The 22382-nt window shown below is 38.9% G+C and overlaps 1 long non-coding RNA gene across 1 annotated transcript; it reads right to left on the bottom strand.

Moving 5' to 3' along the window:
* Nucleotides 1–13692: 13692 nt before the first annotated feature.
* LOC141082362 (uncharacterized) lies at nt 13693–17845 on the bottom strand. Its single transcript, XR_012230543.1, has 3 exons — nt 17809–17845; nt 17196–17351; nt 13693–13978 (listed from the first exon to the last, which is right to left on the bottom strand). It is a non-coding gene; the product is annotated as an uncharacterized lncRNA (long non-coding RNA).
* Between the last annotated feature and the right edge of the window lie 4537 nt (nt 17846–22382).

Below are 22382 nucleotides of genomic sequence, written 5' to 3'. Positions count from 1 at the left end.
CAATTTTACCACACGGGGAATAACATTAACCCCTTACCTACAATTGACATAATATTCCGTCCATGTGACCCTGGACCTAATTACCATGGACGGAATATTACGTCATCGCGATCAGCGGCGCCCACGTGGTGAGCGCCGCTGATTGCGGCCGAGTGTCACGGACCGCCCCCGACACGTTAACCCCTTGCACACCGCGATCAAACACGATCGCGGTGTACCGGGGGTTAAAGGGAAGCATCGGCAGGGAGGGGGCTCCCTCCGTGCTTCCCTGAGCCCCCCACGGCAACGCAATGTGCAGCGATGCTGCGGGGGACTCCTTTCCTGCAGGTCCCCGGATCCAATATGGCGACGGGGACCTCCGGGGGCCTGCAGGAAGCTGGCTTCCTCAGTGCCTGCAAAGCGCAGGCATGAGGAAGCCTGTGCAGTGCCTGTGACAGATCGCTGATCTGTCACAGTGATCTGTGATGTGACAGATCAGCGATCTGTCACTGGACAGTGATGTCCCCCCTGGGACATTGTAATAAAGTTAAAAAAAAATAAATAAAAAGTGTAAAAATAATTTAAAAAAAATCGCCAAATAAATTTAAAAAAAAAAAATATATATTCCCCAATAAATTCATTTTTTGGAAATAATAAAAAAAAAAAAACAATAAAAGTACACATATTTGGTATCGCCGCATCTGTAATGACCCGCCCTATAAAACTGTCCCAATAGTTAACCCCTTAAGCTAACCCCTTAAAAAATAAAAATAAAAAACAAAGCAAAAAATAATGATTTATTATCATACCGCCGAACAAAAAGTGCAATAACGCGCGATCAAAAAGACGCATATAAATATCCATGGTACCGCTGAAAACGTCATCTTGTCCCGCAAAAAACGAGCCACCATATAGCATCATCAGCGAAAAAATAAAAAAGTTATAGCTCGCAGAATAAAGTGATGCAAAAATAATTATTTTTTATATAAAATTGTTTTCAGTGCATAAAAGCGCCAAAACATAAAAAACGACCTAAATGAGGTATCACTGTAACCGTACTGACCCGAAGAATAAAACCGCCTTATAAATTTTACCGCACCCGGAACGGCGTAAACGCACCACCCAAAAGAAATTCATGAAACGCTGGTTTTTGTAAATTCTGCGTCCCAAAAAACGAAATAAAAAGCGATCAAAAAATGTCACATGCCCGAACATGGTACCAATAAAAGTGTCAACTCGTCCCGCAAAAAATAAGACCTCACATGACTCGGTGGGTCAAAATATGGAAAAATTATAGCTCTCAATATGTGGTGATGCAAAAACTATTTTTACAATAAAAAGCGTCTTTTAGCGTGCGACAGCTGCCAAACATAAAAACCGCCATAAATAGTAAATCAAACCCCCCGTTATCACCCCCTTAGTTAGGGAAAAATAATAAAATTAAAAAAATGTATTTATTTCCATTTTCCCATTAGGGTTAGGGCTAGGGTTAGGGCTAGGGTTAGGGTTAGGGCTAGGGTTAGGGTTAGGGTTAGGGCTAGGGTTAGGGTTAGAATTGGGGGTTTCCACTATTTGCGCACATCAGGTGCTCTCCAAATGCAACATGGCGTCTGATCTCAATTCCAGCCAATTCTGCGTTGAAAAAATCAAATGGTGCTCCTTCCCTTCCAAGCTCTGCCATGCACCCAAACAGTGTTTTACCCCCTCATATGGGGTATCAGCCTACTCAGGACAATTTGCAAAACAACTTTTGGGGTCCAATTTCTCCTGTTGCCCTTAGGAAAATAAAAATTTTGGGGCAAAAATATCATTTTTGTGGAAAAAAAATGTTTTGTTATTTTCATGCCTGGGCGTTATAAACTTCTGTGAAGCACTTGGGGGTTCAAAGTTCTCACCACACATCTAGATAACTTCCTTGGGGGGTCTAGTTTCCAAAATGGGGTCATTTGTGGGGGGTTTCCGCTGTTTTGGTACATCAGGGGCTTTCCAAACGCGACATGGTGTCCAATCTCAATTCCAGCCAAAAAAAGTCAAATGGCGCTGCTTGCCTTCCGAGCTCTGCCATGTGCCCAAATAGTCATTTACACCCACATATGGGGTATCAGCATACTCAGGACAAATTGCACAATAACTTTTAGGGTCCTGTTACCCTTGGGAAAATAAAAATTGGGGGTGAAAAGATCATTTTGTGGAAAAAATATGATTTTTTAATTGTACCGCTGTACATTATAAACTTCTGTGAAGCCCTTGTGGGTTCAAAGTTCTCACCACATATCTAGATAAGTTCCATAGGGGGTCTAGTTTCAAAAATGGGGTCACTTGTGGGGGGTTTCCACTGTTTAGGTATATCAGGGGCTCTCCAAACGCGACATGGCGTCCGATCAGAATTCCAGCCAATTTTGCATTGAAAAAGTCAAACGGCGCTCCTTCCCTTCTGAGCTCTGCCATGCGCCGAAACAGTGGTTCCCCCCCACATATCAGGTATCAGCGTGCTTAGGACAAATTGCACAATAATTTTTGCAGTCCAATTTCTCCTGTTACACTTGGTAAAATAAAAAAAATTGAACCTGAAGTAATTTTTTTTGTGATAAAAAGTTAAATGTTAATTTTTTTTAAATATTCAAAAAATTCCTGTGACACACCTGAAGGGTTAATAAACTCCTTGAATGTGGTTTTAAGCATCTTAAGGGGTGCAGTTTTTAGAATGGTGTCACTTTTGGGTATTTTCTATCATATAGACCCCTCAAAGTGGCTTCAAATATGATGTGGTCCGTAAAAATAAAATGGTGTTGCAAAAATGAGAGATCGCTGGTCAACTTTTAACCCTTATATCTTACTAACAAATAAAAATTTTGGTTCCAAAATTGTGCTGATGTAAAGTAAACATGTGGCAAATGTTACTTATTAACTTTTTTGTGTGCCATATCTCTGTGATTTAAGGGCATAAAAATTCAAAGTTGGAAAATTGCGGAATTTTCAAAATTTTCGCCAAATTTCCGTTTTTCTCACAAATAAACGCAAGTTAGATGAATGAAATTTTACCACTAACATGAAGTACAATATGTCACGAGAAAACAATGTCAGAATCACCGGGATCCATGGAAGCGTTTCAGAGTTATTACCTCATAAAGGGACAGTGGTCAGAATTGTAAAAATTGGCCCGGTAGTTAACGTGCAAACCACCCTTGGTAGTGAAGGGGTTAAAAAAATCCTGAATTGCTGACTTTAGTTTTTTCCCAAAAATCAGAATAGGAAGCGATCAAAAAATGACATGTGTCTGAAAATCGTACCAATAAACATATCAACTCGTCCCCTAAAAAACAAGCCTCTGTAGCTCTCAAAATATGGCGATGCAAAAACTAGTAATTCTATGAGGCACATGTGGTGTCAATATGATCACTGCAACCCTAGATGAATTCATGGGGAGTGTAGTTTGTAAAATGAGTTCACATATGGGGGTTTCTGTTGCTCTGGCACCTCAGGGGCTCTGCCAATGTGACATGGCACCCTCATACCATTCCAGCAAAATCTGAACTCCAATATGGTGCTTCTTCCCTTCTGAGTTTTGCACTGTGCCTCAAAAGTTATACATATATTCTCATTAGTTTCCAAAATGGGGTCACTTGTGTGGGGGTTTCCATTGTTTAGGCACATCAGGGGCTCTCTAAACAGGACATGGCGTCCACTAATGAATGCAGCAAATTTTACATTCAAAAAGTCAAATGATGCTCCTTCCCTTCCGAGCCCTGCCGTGCGCCCAAACAGTGGTTTTCCCCACATATGGGGTATCAGCATGCTCAGCAGAATTTGGGGTCCATTTTTTCCTGTAACCCTTGTAAAAATAAAAAAAATTGGGTCTAAAGCTAATTTTTTTTAAACAAAAAGTTAAATGTTCATTTTCTTTCCACATTACAAAAACTCCTGTGAAGCACCCGAAGGGTTAATAAACTTCTTAAATGTGGTTTTGAGAACCTTGAGGGTTGCAGTTTTCAAAATAATGTCACTTTTGGGTATTTTCTATCATATAGACCCCTCAAATGCTATGTGGTCCCTAAAAAAATGGCTTTATAAATTTTGTTGAAAAAAGGAGAAATTGCTGGTCAACTTTTATCCCTTACAACTTCCTAACCAAAGCAAATGTTGTTTCAAAAATTGTGCTGATGTAAAGTAGACACTTGGGAAATGTTATTTATTAACTATTTTGTGTGACACATCCCTCTGATTTAAGGGTATAAAAATTCAAAGTTTGAAAATTGCTAAATGTTCCTAATTTTTGCCAAATGTCCGCTTTTCACAAATAAACACAAGTCATATCAAAGAAATGTTACCACCTATCATGAAGCACAATATGTCACAAAAAAAAATGTCAGAATAAGTGGGATCCGTTGAAGCGTTCCAGAGTTATTACCTCATAAAGTGACAGTGGTCAGAATTGTAAAAATTGGCCTCGTCATTAATGTGCAAACCACCTTGAGGGGTAAAGAAGTTGGGGGTGAAGGAATCACTTTTTCACACAGGGCCCTGTAGGTTTGGATTTCTCTTTCCCTTAATAATAAAATCCTTAATTTAAAAACAGCACAAAAGTGTCTAAGTGTATAAAAGCATGGTGTGAACATAGGCTAATACTACATTCACAAATATATAACATGGATACATGCTTATGTTGTGTATTGTATTTATTGCCAGCAGGTAAACAGGTGTTACTAATTCCTATTACATTAACCTGTTTGGGATGATTCCTTTTTTTCCTGCTCTTGATCAGGCGCATTTTCGTTTTTATTTTGTACAAGAGGTTTTAAAAGATCAAAAAGAAAATTCTCATTCATTCAATGATTTTTGCCTCTTTTTTTTATAATGCATGAGACCTAGTTTTTACATCATTTTTATATACCCTTTTTTTCTGATATCGATGGAGAAATGTAAAGAAAAAATTGGATGTACTATAACTGTGGCATTGCATAATAGAATCCTTTATGAACAAAAGCCATACCACAGATGTGAACGTGGTCTTAATGAAAGGGTTTTGCTTAGAATGCTTCTGCAACACAGCTTGGAATCCAGTAGTCTCTCAGCCAATTATGAGTATCCTTAGGAATGTGGACAACCTTGAATTCAATAGCATTTCATTTTACCGATCTACATTCAATCAGTACATACATAGAAGTGGCGCTACAGTCTCATTCACAAATACAGTATGTCTGCATGAACTTTTCACCTAAATGTAGCAAAGTCAGTCTGAGCAAACTTCTTGTGCTAAGTGGTGTGAAATGTGTTTATGCAAAACAATTAAATTTAATATAATGAAAACAGCTACATCATGTTGCAGCACCGTGGAGGTCTCTAGTTACATCATATCTGGGGAATGCAGATAGAGAGTCATTCCAAAAATCACACTGTTGTCTCAGTTTTCAGTACGCAGAATTAACCATGTGTGCAAATACAGCCTATTTTTAAATCTGTACTGATTTGCAATACTACCCCAGCAATGATACTCCTCCCCCCCAGGGCTCTCTTATCCTCTAGTTTAACTGGATCTGTCCTCAAAAACTTTAAATGCTGTTGGTTGAGCATACTTAGATGCTCCTAATGACTCTGTCTATCAAAACATCTGACAGCTGAATTGTAGCACATTTCAGCTATTCTATGTTGAAGATCTCATTAATAGCAACTGCAATTGCACCTAATGACCCTGTCAAATTAATTAAAAAAATACACCTATGACCCTGCCTATAAAACACCCCTCACATACTCTCAATACACCCTCATTGTCCCAACAGCCATGTTGAGCCACAGCGCAGCTATTCCTTGCACAGCTCTGCTATGCAGGGAGGAAAGAGCATGATCATGCTCTGAATATATCCATGAACCACCATAGAAATGTGGTTTGTAAGTAGTAATGCTTATTGAACAAACGTGAATCAGTGTCACTATATACAAAATTATCAACGATCACCTTATCCATGAAAATAAAAACCTATGTTGAGATCTATATCCACACAATGTATGCTTAGAAGAGCCAGAATGGTGAGCTGACTACAAAATATGTCCTATAACGACCAGTTAAAATGGCAATTTATAGTTTGCAAAAAAGAAAGCTAAGAGGAGACAATAGCTGTCTACAAATATCTGAAGGGCTGTCACATTGTAGAAGGATCATCTTTATTCTCATTTGCACAAGGAAAGACTAGAAGCAATGGAATGAAGCTGAAAGGGAGAAAATACAGATTACATATTAGAAAAAATTATTTGACAGTGAGGGTGATCAATGAATGGAACAAGCTGCCACGAGAGGTGGTGAGTTCTCCGTCAATGGAAGTCTTCAGCCAGAAGCTGGACGGACATCTGTCTGAGATGGTTTAGTGCAGGGGTCCTCAAACTTTTTAAACAGGGGGCCAGATCACTGTCCCTCGGACCATTGGAGGGCCGGAATATAGTTTAAAAAAAATTATGAATAAATTCCTGTGCACACTGCACATATCTTATTTAGAAGTAATAAAACAAAAATAGGAACAAATACAATATTAAAAATGAAGTTAAATCATCAAACTTACCGATTTTGGGGGGTTCTTCGAATATCCTACACTTCGAGTCAATTTTTTCTCTTTCTTGATATCATTGTTTCCTAGGGATTCAAAATTGCTATTAGTAAAACACCAACATATATACAGCACTACAAAAACAATATACCAGCAATACAATTGCCCACACAGAGACATACAGACTGCACTGACCATCAATGCAGCCTGATCAGTGCCCATCAATGCAGTCTGATCAGTGCCCATCAATGCAGCCTGATCAGTGCCCATCAATGCAGCCTGATCAGTGCCCATCAATGCAGTCTGATCAGTGCCCATCAATGCAGCCTGATAAGTGCCCATCAATGCAGCCTGATCAGTGCCCATCAATGCAGTCTGATCAGTGCCCATCAATGCAGCCTGATAAGTGCCCATCAATGCAGCCTGATCAGTGCCCATCAATGCAGTCTGATCAGTGCCCATCAATGCAGCCTGATCAGTGCCCATCAATGCAGTCTGATCAGTGCCCATCAATGCAGTCTGATCAGTGCCCATCAATGCAGCCTGATAAGTGCCCATCAATGCAGCCTGATCAGTGCCCATCAATGCAGTCTGATCAGTGCCCATCAATGCAGCCTGATAAGTGCCCATCAATGCAGCCTGATCAGTGCCCATCAATGCAGCCTGATCAGTGCCCATCAGCGCAGCCTGATCAGTGCCCATCAATGCAGCCTGATCAGTGCCCATCAGCGCAGCCTGATCAGTGCACATCATTGCAGTCTGATCAGTGCCCATCAATGCAGCCTGATCAGTGCCTATCAATGCAGCCTCACCAGTGCCCATCTTGGTGGAACTCCACTTTTACCTCAGGCTCAGACTGGTGTGGTGCAAGAATCCCCAATAGGCAGCATTGGTCCCTAAAAGGCAGGTAAATGTCCCCAATAGATAGCACAGGTCTCCAATAAGCAGCACAGGTCCCCAATAGACAGGTAAATGTCCCCAATAGGCAGCATAGGTCCCCAATAGGCAGGTAAATGTCCCCAATAGGCAGCAAAGGTCCCCATTAGGCAGCACAGGTCCCCAATAGGCAGGTAAATGGCCCCAATAGGCAGCACAGGTCCCCATTAGGCAGCACAGGTCCCCAATAGGCAGGTAAATGTCCCCATTAGGCAGGTAAATGTCCCCAATAGGCAGCACAGGTCCCCATTAGGCAGCACAGGTCCCCAATAGGCAGGTAAATGTCCCCATTAGGCAGCACAGGTCCCCATTAGGCAGCACAGGTCCCCATTAGGCACACAGGTCCCCAATAGGCAGGTAAATGTCCCCATTAAGCAGCACAGGTCCCCATTAGGCAGCACAAGTCCCCAATAGGCAGGTAGATGTTACCATTAGGGAGATAAATGTCCCCAATAGGCAGCACAGGTCCCCAATAGGCAGGTAAATGTCCCCAATAGGCAGCACAGGTCCCCAATAGGCAGGTAAATGTCCCCAATAGGCAGCACAGGTCCCCATTAGGCAGCACAAGTCCCTAATAGGCAGGTAGATGTCCCCAATAGGCAGCACAGGTCCCCAATAGGCAGGTAAATGTCTCCAATAGGCAGCACAGGTCCCCAATAGGCAGGTAAATGTCCCCAATAGGCAGCACAGTCCCCATTAGGCAGGTAAATGTCCCCATTAGGCAGCACAGGTCCCCATTAGGCAGCACAGGTCCCCAAAAGGCAGGTAAATGTCCCCATTAGGCAGCACAGGTCCCCAATTGGCAGGTAAATGTCCCCATTAGGCAGCAAAGGTCCCCATTAGGCAGCACAGGTCCCCAATAGGCAGGTAAATGTCCCCATTAGGTAGCACGGGTCCCCATTAGGCAGGTAAATGACCCCAATAGGACCCGGCATAAAAAAAAGTACTCACCTATGTCCCCCGCTGCTCTGAAGAGGCACATGCTCATCTCAGTCTTCCTGCACAGGCACACAGGCGGCATGACATCATCAGACCACGCAGGCGGCGTGATGACAATCACGCCGCCTGTGTGCACTGTGCTCTGCTGCATACGGAGGGCTGCGTAATGCCTTTCCTCGGCGCCTCATCCTGCCCGCGATTACAGGGCCCGCCGGCATTGAACTGCAGTGCAGTTCATGAGTTCAATGTCGGCCTGGCGGGGGGTCGGATAAAAGTCCTTGGCGGGCCGCATGTGGCCCGCGGGCCGTAGTTTGAGGACCCCTGGTTTAGTGAATCCTACACTGAGCAGAGGATTAGACACTGACCCTTGAGGTCCCTTCCAACTAAACCATTCAATCATTATATGAACATGAGATTAGTGTAACTTATTCAATGACTAAAAAGGCAAAAATGTAGCAATTTAAACTGAAGTCCCACACAGCTTTGTCAAAGGAAAAAAAGTTATGACTCTCAAAATATGGAACACAAATTATTTTTTAAATGTTTTTAATATGCAAAATAGTAAACTATAGACAAGGTAAATAAATGTGGTATTGACCCACAAGTTGACTGGCTTGTAAGCCCGCATCTTTCCTGGCAGACTGTGGCTGAATTATTTAGCCATTATCTGCCTTTTACAGCTGTGGTTGGAGGAAGGCTACACTTGCTGCTGTTAACTTGCTAAATGGCACTGTCAATCTGTGACAGTGGTATTTAATGCACACTAGTATGGTGGCACATCATTCTATGTGCCCATTGGCGCACCAGTGATGTGTTCGCGAAGCTCTTATAGATTGCTATGACAGCCATGAGCCTGTTGAAGACCTCTGTGCCTGTCATTAAGGTACTCCTATGAATGCCATCCTATTGGATCATTCCCACTTGCAATGAAATTGGACGAATGCGGAACGATAAAAAATCGTATTGCATTTGGACCAATGTTATTCTATCATTGTGTGTTCATCTGCGTTTTTTTCCTCACTTGGATCGGATCACAATCGGACTAGAAAAAAAATCACAACATGCTGCAATTGTAATCAGTAATCGGATCGCATCCTACAATAGAAGTGAATGGTTGCGAGAAAAGCGGGCACTTCATGTGCCGCGTACAGTAAAATCACATCGTGTCAGGTAGAATAGAATAGATATGTACACATAAAATACATATATATATATATATATCAGTGACACACACACACATATATATGTACAGGGTGGGCCATGTATATGGATACACGTAAATAAAATGGGAATGGTTGGTGATATCAACTTCCTGTGTGTGGCACATTAGTATATGGGAGGGGGAAAACTTTTCAAGATGGGTGGTGAACGCAGTACCCGGGTCATTGCAGCAGATTTCAATGCAAGACACCCTACACGCAAGAGAATGGTCACCATATAAATGGCCCACCCAAAAAAGTTTGCCTCATCACTGAACAAAATGTCCTGTGTAAACTGAGGGTCCTGTTCCAATCTTTGTTTTGCCCATTCCCTCTGCTGGTTAACAAATTTAAGCTGGAGCACATGCCATTTCTTTCAGAAAAATAATCTTTTATTAATTAAATACATGTACAGTAAGATGCACACACACTGTACTAATAGAATGTGACACTGACATCTATATAAATATCTACTCTATGTGTATTTACTGTATGTAATCAATCTCTTCTATCCTGTTGGCTCCTGATGTGATTTTACAGTACACGGAAGATGAATTGCCGGCTTTTCTTCCATCTATCTATGCAATATAAATATACAGGGTGCGCCATATATATGGATACACCTAAATAAAATGGGAATGGTTGGTGATATAAACTTCCTGTTTGTGGCACATTAGTATATGGGAGGGGGGAAACTTTTCAAGATGGGTGGTGACCATTGCGGCCATTTTGAAGTTGGCTATTTTGTTTTTCTTATGAAATTCTCAATAAGTTTGATGTGTTACATGACCCTCTTCCCATTGGAAAAAATAAAGTTGGATCCAAAATGGCTGACTTCAAAATGGCCACCATGGTCACTACCCATCTTGAAAAGTTTTCCCCCTCCCATATACTAATGCGCCACAAACAGGAAGTTGATATCACCAACCATTCCCATTTTATTTAGGTGTATCACCTTTTTATTGTCAGGTGACATCAAGCCCTGAGGTTAGTAATGGAAAGGCATCAATAAGATGCACCCATTACTAACCCCATAATCACACAGACACCTAGAATAAAGTCCTTTAAATTTCACACATGTCTGATCTTCATTTTTGTTAAGGTACTGTCACACTTAGCGATGTACCAGCGATCCCGACCAGCGATATGACACGGTCAGGATCACTGGTACATCGCTAAGTGGTCGCTAGTGAGCTGCCACACAGGCAGATCTCACTAGCGACATGGCTGGGGACGGGGGTCGCTACTTACCTGTCACACCAGGTGATCCTGCGTCCTCCCGCCCGGCTCCACGCGTCGCTCGTCGTCACAGCAGGAAGCGCCGCAGGAAGCTGACGACGAGAAACAGTCCAGCCTGTTCTTGCGCGATCAGCGATAAGCAGCGGGGGAGCGGGTCGTAGGTAAGTATCAGACATAGCGATATCGCTAGCAATATCGCTATAACGTCACTAGTTATAGCAATATTGCTAGCGATATCTCTTAGTGTGACATGCCCTTTAGGCTACACATCTGTGTGAGTGTTAACATCTGAAAGAAACAGCGTTTTTTACTCAGGTGTCATCCTAATTACTTCCATTTATTTTTTCACTGAAACAGGTAGTTTATCTGAACTTTTTTGCCTTTTTTGACTATTAACAACATATCAGTTAAAAGTGGATGGATGGAACTCTGAAGTGCAAAGTCTTCTCTTCATGCTGCTACTGCTTGGGGTTTGCTGTAGAGATTCCTATAGCTCACATTGAATTTATTAATAAATCGTCATGCAGTAACTTCTGGTTTCCTCTAATGGCAGCTGGAAAAAAGCAAACATTTTATTATTAAACTCTATAACTGTAAATGAAAGAATGCAAGTAACGTCACATTCACACTATCAGTATTTGGTCAGTATTTTACCTCAGTATTTGTAAGACAAAACCAGCAGCGGAACAATCAGAGGAAAAGTATAACAGAAACACGTCACCACTTCTGTATTTATCACCCACTCCTGGTTTTGGCTTACACACACTGATGTAATATACTAGTCAAATACTGAACGTGTGAACGTGGCCTTACTTAGAGCCTCAGTCACTACAAAATCAGAGAACTGGCCCTTAGAACAATCTATAAAACTCTGTAAAAATACACACACACACAATCCTATTAAAAGTTGAACATCCATATTCACTGTGTTATGACAGTTGAACAACTTCTAAAGAAGGCAGAGGTGGATGTTACCACTTATGCAGTGAATAAGACAATGTACAGTATAGGGTACAGTATGCTGAAATTTTACATCCTGTGTCCGCCCCAGTGAGTTTGTAATGAATCATGTGATCACTGGCCGCATTCTCCATGTCAGAGCTGGGGAGTATAATTTTTGGCAAATACCGTAACAGAGTAATATTTTCCCTGTAGTCTGGACTACTGTGACCAGTTACAAGGGAAATCTAAAGTTAGAAACAGGGTAGACAAATGTTCAAAAAAACTTTTTCAACTGCCACCGTCAAACTTTCAAACTTTCTTTTTTACTAGGTAGAACTGCCTGAAGCAAACTTACAAGAGCTTTAAAATGTATTTAAATTAATGGATCTTTTAACAAGTTATTTCTAAAATAGTAAATGATTCACTATCCACAGGGATCACTCATCAGACTGCTAGGGATCAATACTTTGACCTCTATTATAGTTATAGGTGATGCCATACTACCTTGAAAATAACCCTTTAATAAGACATTTCTTCGTTTCATACATGAGAACATTACTGACAAATTCACCACCGTGAAGACAGCTTGAGAGGGTTATTCAAATTACGGCCATACATTGGCTCAGTGGCTCAGTGGTTAGCAGCAATGTTGCTTTACAGCGCTGAGGTTCTGGATTCAAATTCTGCCAAGGACAATATCTGCAAGGAGTTTGCATGTTCTCCCCGTGTTTGCGTGGGTTTCCTCCGGGTTCTCCGATTTCTTCCCACATTCTAAAGACAGAATCATAGGGAATTTAGATTGTGAGCCCCATCAGGGACAGTGATGATGATGACTGTAAAGTGCTGCAGAATATGATGGTGCTATATAAATAAGCATAATAAATGGCATGTCCAGAAGATATGCCAATAAAGTAGTATTCCTCTTTCAGCCACAATGGCAATTTAACAATGTAAAGGGGATCACACGACCCTACCCCTGGCCATAAATATAATCCAGTGGAATTACCCTTTTGTTTTGTGCAAAAAGTTCAGCAATCCCCAGGTATTAGGAACTTATAGCATAATTTCTGGTGAAAAAAAAATAAAACAAAAACCTAAAATACCTAGGTCAAAAAAAGAATGAAAACTGATACAAAAAGTTTTTGTTGGAAATTAATATTTATTATACTAATCAATGGTTTACAAAATGTCAGTTCACCATTCAGCATTAAAAAAATTAATAAATTAATAAAAAAATAGAAATAACATCATATAATTTAGACAATGTACTGTACTGTTTTTTTCAGCTGACATTAGAATACTATTTCCTAGTTAATAAATAATATATAAATATATAAATACATAACTTAAATTACAAATAATGATAAATTATTAACTTTAACAATAAATAAATAAATAATAATCTTAATATTTGTCAAGTATATTGTCGTTCATCATGGCGGCATTAAATATAAAAGAAAAATATCCGTATAAGCAAAAGAAAAATCTAAAAGCAGCTCTAAACACAAGCAAAAAGTGGTCAATCTGTAATTATTGGCATTTCAGAAGTATTGTACCTTGTATAAAAATAATGTTTACAATTCAACATGAAATAAGCGGTCAAAATATGATCTTTATTCTAGTCAAAATCAAAGGCTTAATCCTCAGTGTTGCCTGTATAGGCCATAAGCTACTGTGAAGCTCTTTATGTTGTTCTTTTAGTGCTAGATGAACAGTGATGGATAATTTTACACAATTTTGTTTGCTGGAAATTACTTTGCAGATCTAATATTATTATTTTATATATATATAACGATATATAATAACGTTATTGCTATGGCAATCAGTTATCGGTTGATCTCCAGTCTCAACTTTATTCATAAAGAGGTTGTCTACATGAGGCAACCCCTTTCTTCACACTTTTATAACCTATTATTTAATATTTCTGTGATAATACAATATGTTTCATTATGAAACAAAGGTTCCAAAAGATTTTTAAAAAATCAAAAAATATTAACCAGTCAAGTTTCCACAGGGTAAAGAGGAATATGATGAAAACACTTAATATTTAAACTAGAGCTGTTTTGTACCATTCATGTTATCATACACCGTAAACATTATTTATTATCTTGAATCTTTGAAACACTTTCTTTTATGGAGGCTTCCAAAAAAATCTTCTACTTTTCTTGTTGTGTTCTTGGGATTCCAGCACAAAAACTTGCATTCTTCCTAGATTGATAAATAGAAGTAAAAAATGAATGAAAAGAGGAAGAAAAAATATAAAATAAGGTGTTTTATTCATTCACTTTATTTTAAGGCTTGCTAAGAGAACATTTAATTTCTCAGAATACTAGATGAAGAGTAAATAGGTGGACTGACAGCTATCAAGTACTTTTATTACACTAAGAAATATGTAATGTTCCCATTTCGGTTACATACAATAGAAACAGACATTTATAAGGACAAAGGTTTCAAGATGTCATTATTGCAGTGATGGCCTATGAAACCATATAGAATTTACTTAAAAGATTATTACCATCATTAAAAAAGTTATCTTTCTAGAGGAAAGGTGATAACTTGTGAATTGGTGAGTCTGAGTAGACTTTCACCACCACCACCACCACCAACGGTCCCAAGAATGAGGATCTGATATGTCCCATTAAAATGAACATTGCAAATGATTGAACATTCGTAGTCGCCACTACATTCTGTTGGGGCATTACTGAGCCCCGTTCTTGGGATAGGTGGGAGTCCCAGCAGTTGGACCTCCACTTATCCACTAGTTGTCACCTATACTTTGTATTAGTTATTCACAATTATTGTCTCCAGAATTTTAGCGCTTTTATTTTTTTTATGCTTCTTACTTTACTCTTTGCATTACAAATCAAATTGACATAACATTATTTGACTTAATGTTAATGTGCAACACATTCACAAAAAGCTTTCTATCCCATATCTATCTATGTATCTATGTATTGATCTATATATCTATCCCATATATATCAATCTGTCTATCTATCTATTGATCTCTCTTTCACTCTGTTTAAAGGGGGTTTTACACATAGCGATATCGCTAGTGTGACAATTTTGTGACGTTATAGCGATATTGCTAGCGATATCGCTATGTGTGATACTTACCTCCGACTGGCTCCCCCGCTGTCCATCGCTGATCGCGCGACAACGTCCGGCTCCATTTCTCGTCATCAGCTTCCTGCTGGGCTTCCTGCTGGCGCCGACGAGAGACGCGTGGACGCGGACGAGAGGACGTCAGGATCGCTGTGTGTGAAAGGTGAGTATCGTGCGCTGTGCCGCTGCTGCATCGCTGTGAGGTCTGCCTGTGTGACAGCTCACTAGCGATCATTTAGCGATGCACCAGCGATCCTGACCGGGTCGGATCGCTGGTCGGATCGCTGGTGCATCGCTAAATGTAAAGGGGCCTTAACTGTCTTTCATATAATTATCTAGCAGAGCACTATTAGAATCTTGATTATCTTCCTGTGCTTTATCTTCATTGTTACTTTGCATATTTTAGACAGGCACATTCCACTTCTGTTGACATTAGCAGAAGTGTGTACTATGGCAGGCTGCCTTTTTGACCTAACACTTACTTGTAATCTTGATGTTTATTCAAGAAATTCCCTAAACTGAATTGCTTAACCACATGAGTACCAGGGTATGTTTTTTCTTTTTACATGACCAGACACACTTAGTTTTTCTCTATTCATTGCATGTGGGCTTAACATCTATAACCCAATCCTCGTTAGCTTGAACAAGTTTTACGCACTTTTCTAGAGTTTTTTTGCATGCTTTTTATTATGTGTATCCCTCTTTTTACTGTTATTGAAAAAAAATTCAAGTGCAATTTTCAGACTCCAAGTTTTCATTCCTCTAAAAAAACAGAAATAGAATAAGACTGTACTAAGATAAAGTAAAGCATGTTATGGCTCTATGAACATTGTGTGCTGAGCGATCAAGCACAGAAAAGGTAATAAATCATCTTTGCCACCTTTAAGGGGAGTCAAAATGTTTCTGACAATTTTCTCCTTTTGCATTTTTGGATTCTGCACTGCTATTTATAAGCGTGATTACAGGGTCAATTATGGACCAGTCTACCACTTAAGGGTGCCAATTGGTCATTTCTCAGTTAAAACATGTATACTTGCCCTAATAGCTACATAATCAAAGCTGCATAAAAGGTCAAATTTCCCCAGTGTCGATCTCATTCTTATGATAACAATGCAATAAGCTCCATGTATTAAAGCAAGCAAATATTCATTAAGTCAACAGTTCTAAGAAAATACAATAAATTCCCCAGGTACATAAAATCAATTATGTTTTTATGTATCTAACGCTTAACGTTTAAGTTTTACTCATGGAGTTTTCTGCCTACACACTTTTTGTTTTAAACTGTATGATAAAACATGTGAATGATGGTTAATATATGCTATATTAAAATAAAGATGAACATTTCTGACCACTCTCACTTTTCAATGTCTTTGTTCAGATTTACTGTTGGAACAAGACCCCCATGCACACAAAAGTTGGACAAAGCCACTTTTGGCAGAAGTGACCAACCATTTAAATTGCATTGCGGCATCTTAACTCTCTCCTGAGAGACGATGTCAGCCAAGAGTAGGATTATGTATTTTCAATTCAAGTGCCTAATACCTTTTTTGTTCTCGGGAGATAAGTCGGTGACAACGGGGTCTAGCAGTGGCTTTCTCCACTCCCCTCACATCAGTTCTCAGGTGTGTTGGGAGAGATGGTGGTTGGCCTACAGCTATCTAGGGTGTATGGAACCTTTACAGTAACAGTACATTGGAACACTTTAATAATTTAATTTATGCACTTTTATTTCTCTATTAACCATTTCATTACTGAATACCTTCTGAATATAGAAATGACACAATGAAAATATAAGCATTACCAACATTATTATACTAGTTCTCGGTTAACTAATGAAAATTCAACTAATTTTGACCCCGTTTATTATCTACAAACTTATCTTTCAATATTCTCAAGAAAAGTGACCATGCAGTTACAAAAAATGACTGGTTGATACTGGCATCAACCAGTCATTTTTTTAACTGCAATACAAATGAAGCTATACACTATTGGATTGCTGTTAGCAGGGAATAATTTTCTCTGATCTATTGATATATAAGACCAATATTGCATATTTTAGGTCCATAGCTTCCTATCTAATTTAGCACTATTATTTTTTCTAAGAAAGTCTCATGTGAATTAAAAATTTTTTATGGAAATATTACCAATTGGGAAATAATAATAATAATAATATATGAAATAATGAATAATATGTACAATTAATATAAACTCATTGAAACAATGACATTAGGGTCAACTTGACATACGGCATAATATATATACTTATATACTTTATGCTAAAATATGCAGATCATCTTTAATCTCCGAACATAGAACATACCCGTCTGCCTGATCGCGAGGTTTGAGCTGTTGATTTGTCCGATTTTATGAACTCTGCTAAGGCTTGAAGATTCTTTTTCATCATGACAGCTTCAGTAGAGTTGTGGTTTTGGAGGAAGTCTTGAATATTCGTCAGCTGCTTGATGGCACATGGGCACTAATTGAAATAAACAAAAAAAAAATAGTTTCGATAAGAGAAGTTCTTTATACTGTGCATGTTAAGTGTACTTGCAAAAAAAATTCCCATATCCTAGAGAGTAGTAGTCATCTCCACATTACTAACACAGAAGTGTTGTAACTGGTGTTCCACAGACTTTTGCTTCCTCAGCCCTGGTGTGACAGATAACATCACCATTTCCTCTTTGGTGGAGCTCTGATTTGGTCATTTTGTTATGACAAACATACAACACGATATCCTAATTCCTACGCAGCCACTTTGCGGTACAGTACTGTTACTTCATGTTCTGGCATGTACTATAGCTCACAAAAAAAGAAAAACTTTATATTCAACGAGAAATCATTAATTTTGTCAAAAACTCAATATTTAATTGCTTTTAATGACTAAGCAAAATATATATATTATAGGTTTTGTGATTAAGTCAAATTAGACTTACCGGGTGATTTAAATTCTTTAGAAAATCAATGCAGCTCTGAAAGTACAAAAAAAATCAGAATGGTAAAAATATAATATAATATTCAATGCTAAGAACTCTAAAATATCAATGTTAACTATAATATTAATATGTAATTCTAACACAAAGCAGTAAAATGATGTTCTAAAAGCCTGATCATTGTACTTACCAAGTTAGATGGCTTCTGGCTCACAAATGTTTTGAAGTGTTCTTGGAATTCCTCTATTATAATTTTAACATTCCCTCTGACATCATAGATAGAGAGATAAAAAAAGCAGCTCAAGAAAAGCAAATAGCTTATCTTCATTTTGGATGATATGACAGAGAGGGTTTAACCTTGGATAAATTATTTCTGGCAGCATTTGTGTTTTTATATACACATACATATGCTGTCAAACTTACGTGGGTGGTGGAAAGGCTTGATCACATGAAAGCATCATTACTTGAGGAGCCAATGGAAAGGCAATGACCGTATCAGATTGAAAAAGAAATAGAAAGTAAATTCAAAATTCCACACTTAAGACATTACAAGTTTTTTTCTGAAAATACAAAGATTTTGCTCATCTCTATAGGCGACCCAGATTTTTTTAACATTTTTTTTCCCAAGGTATTCAATTCAAGTTAAAACTTATTGCTTAAGGTAGTAAGATCCAACCATAAACAGAACATTTACCACAAAAAAACCTATGATCATAAAGAACATTCACCACAGCAATCTTATCATCGTGTGTGCTGACCCACTTTTAGATTTACCAGGGTAACTACAAGATTTTATCAGAAATGAGAAATAAGGTATGTTTCACCACAATATCCTTCACCTAGAGCTATGGTGTATGATACAATACTCATTGGAACATTACTACATAATAACATACTAATTATGTATATATATATATTGCTAACAGGACTCTACAGATTGTAATTACTTTCATTAGAGTGCAAACTCTTTCCCACTTATAATAGTGAAAATTTCATAAGGATCCCATCAATCTGTTAGTGTATGTTGGTGGTTTTGGAGAGAATCCAAGCAAACATGGGGAGAACATGAATATGTTATGGCATTTGTAGGCAACACCTCAGGACTGAAAGACAATGATGCAAATCTCTTTTCTGTCAATAATCTTCATTTAATTCAGTGATAGAATACATGGAGCTTAATTCCCTCACGACCTTGGACATATAAGTACGTCCAAGGTCGTGTCTCTGCCTTTGATGTGGGTTCCGACACTGACCACGCATCTTTCCCTGTACATGACAGGTGATCTTATTAGCTGGCATGCACCTCTAACAGCCGCAGGTGGATCTGAGATTCACCCGTGGCTGGTAACCAGTTACCTGCCACTTTCAATCACTGACAGTGACATTTTTCACATACCGGCAAGAAGAATATTACACATCCCACCCATTGGGTCCCAGTCATGTGATCACGGGGCGCCGATGTCATGACATCCAGGGGTCTGCAGAATACACCCCTGCCTGTCATTGTGAATCTCATATGATTGTGATTTCTGCTACACATTTCAGTGCTGAAGCCCTGTTATCTGTAGCATAGGCAATCAAATCATCACAGCTTCAAGTCTCCTAGGAGATTATTGAAGCCAGTAAGTTAAAAAAAAATTTAAAAAATAAATAAAACATATTTGGTATCGCTGCTTTCAGAAATGTCTGATTTATCAAAAGCAGAAGAAAATTAATCCACTTGGTAAATAGCGTTAAAAAAAAAAAAGCCATCACCCAGTCCCAGATCCTGAAAAATAGAGACTATATGGGTCTTGGAAATTAGCTACATAGACAGAAAAAAATTTCTTATGAATTTCGGAATTTTTTTTCACTATTTAAATAAAAAAGAACTTATACGTGTTTGGTATCTGCGTATTTGTACTGACCTGTAGAATCATAATGGCCCTTCAGTTTTAGCATTTAGTGGACCTGGTAAATAATAAAAAAACAATTGTGTAATTGCACTTTTTTTGCAATTCCAAATATTGAAATATTCTTCCAGTTTTCCAGTATGCTATGTGGTAAAATCAATGGTGTCATTCAAAAGTACAACTCGTCCTGCAAAAAACAAGCCATAAAATGGCCATATTATTGGAAAAATAAAGTTATGGCTCTTGGAAGAAGGGAATCAAAAAAGGAAAGCGCAAAATAGAAAATCGCAAGGTGGTGAGGGGTTATTAACTCTTCTGGTAAATTTTGCTTTTATCCTATAAATGATATGAGTCAATTTAATAATATTTTACATTGGTAAACCTATGTAACCACAGCATATTAGAGTGGCCAAAAAATGAAGGTGTTTGGCTACTAGCAGTTCATAGTTAATTTATTTTGCTTCCTCAATACAAAAAGTGAAACTCATATATTATATAGTCATTACAGAGTGATCTATTTCATGTGTTTATTTCTGTTAATGTTGATGATTATGGCTTACAGCCAGTGAAAGCTCAAAAGTCATTATCTCAGCAAATTAGAACACTTTATAATACCAGCTTGAAAAAAAAAATGATTTTAAAATCAGAAATGTTGGCCTACTGAAATGTACGCTCAGTAAATGCACTCAATACTTGGTCGGGGCTCCTTTGGCATCAATTATTGCATCAATGCGGCGTGGCATGGAGGCGATCAGCCTATGGCACTGCTGAGATGTTATGGAAGCCCAGGTTGCTTTGTTAGCAGCCTATTGCTCATCTGCATTGTTGGGTCTGGTGTCTCTCATCTTCCTCTTGACAATACCCCATAGATTCCTCTTGACAATACCCCACAGTAGCCAACTTACTGGTGCAGCAGCTGGAGAGAAATAATTAAGTTTTTTATTCTCCTTACAGCTGCTTGTTTCCAGCCGTCGGGGTGGTGCAGGGAGCAGTTAATCACTGTACAGTGAGCGCAGCTGTAATCACTCCCTGGCATTTTGATTGACAACCTGCTCTGCACACATACGCTGCACACACACTGCAGATCAGGTTTTCATTCAATGAGTATGATTCAAATAAAAGTAATTATTGGTGTGTTCACTGTACAGTGAGCGGTGACTGTAACAGCTTCATGAAAAGCCAAAATGACTGGAAGTGAGCAGCTACAGGTAGGATATAGCTTCATTTTCTCCCTGTGCCCTCTGCTCCAGGGAGCCAACTAAAGAGGATTTAAACGCTATTTACCTGCAGATTAACCCTTTATCTGCAGGTAAATATCATTTCTTGATGTGACTGTTTCCTTTGAAGCTGACAGATTCATTTTCATACCAGTAACCTTGTATAGTGTAGTTCTCAAAGACCTGCCCAACCCTTTTTAAATGTGCACTTATGGTAATTGTAAGATTAGTTTTGCTTGTTCTTTATCTTCATAGCTTGGATAAAAAAAGTATAAATATTTTGAGATAAGTTCACTCTTCCCTTTGGCCGAAAGCAGTACCTTAATTACAAATTCTATCACAAGGCTTTTGATAGGATACATTTACACATTATATAAAGTGTTATTTCAAAGCGCGCAAACTTGTTTAAAAAATTAAAGAAGTGATACATTCTCAGATTCGCTGCAGGTCCCATTCTGATACATATCTGATCTCGGCTGGTCGTTACTTCCTGGTATTGTGTCGACACACTGAAAGTAGAAGGAAATGCCTACTTGACAATCTCTGGCTGAGAAAAGTTGCTACACTGTAGCATTGATTGCAAGTCTTGTTGGAAAGTATAGATTACTGTATGGGGGTGAGTGGGGGGTTATTACTGACTTTATGCCACTTTTATTGTGTAAAACTTCACCTATTTTAGCTCTTGCCATTTTTGCAGGATGAGATATGTGCAACTGCTACCTCACAGGTTTACTACAATTTATGTCAGAAATTGACCCAAGAACAACCTGAGATGATACTTTATCAGACAAGGGTTTTAGAATGGAAAATAAAATGCTAGTGTAAGCAAATCTCCACATTACTCCCTGTGTTAAGAACATGGCTGCAACTGCGATGAGCCAAGATGAGCATCTCACCTCAGATACAATACAGGTTTTATGAGAGGGTGGCACTATAGCAGGACCACCAACAGTGCTGGTGAAAGCACAATACTCTGCACAGGTGATGCCACTGCCCGACTCCCTAATTCTGGGTGGAGGTTGCATCTGTTCTGTGTCCTCCATCCTCCAGCTTTTACAAGCAGGCACCAATTCTTACCTTAATGGTAAGTTTCCCCTTGTGCTGGAAACCAGTGCCCTGCCACTCGTATGTTAAGGATTATAAAATATATAGCACTGTATATTGTCATGGGGTAATGACAGGAGGCAGCACTATGAGAACCAAGTAGCATTTTGATACAGGAAAAATATACCTTTGTACTGTGTCAGCCAATAGAAAGAAAATTATCCAAAACTGAGAGTTCCCAATGGTTGATACCTTTTAATGGCTAACTTTAAAGATGGTAACAAATAGCAATTTTGAGACTTCTCAGGTCTCTTCATCAAGCATACTATGCCTGATGAAAAGATTGAGTAGTCTTGAAAGCTTACTATTTGTTACCACCTTTTAGTTATCCATTAAAAGGTATCAACCATTGGGAACTCTCAAT

This window comes from Dendrobates tinctorius, unplaced genomic scaffold (genome assembly GCF_039654945.1).
Source record: "Dendrobates tinctorius isolate UK_male_01 unplaced genomic scaffold, ASM3965494v1 ptg000001l, whole genome shotgun sequence".
Lineage (NCBI taxonomy): Eukaryota > Metazoa > Chordata > Amphibia > Anura > Dendrobatidae > Dendrobates > Dendrobates tinctorius.
The sequence above is the reverse complement of the archived record's forward strand: the minus strand, read 5'-3'. Positions and strand labels throughout refer to the sequence as shown.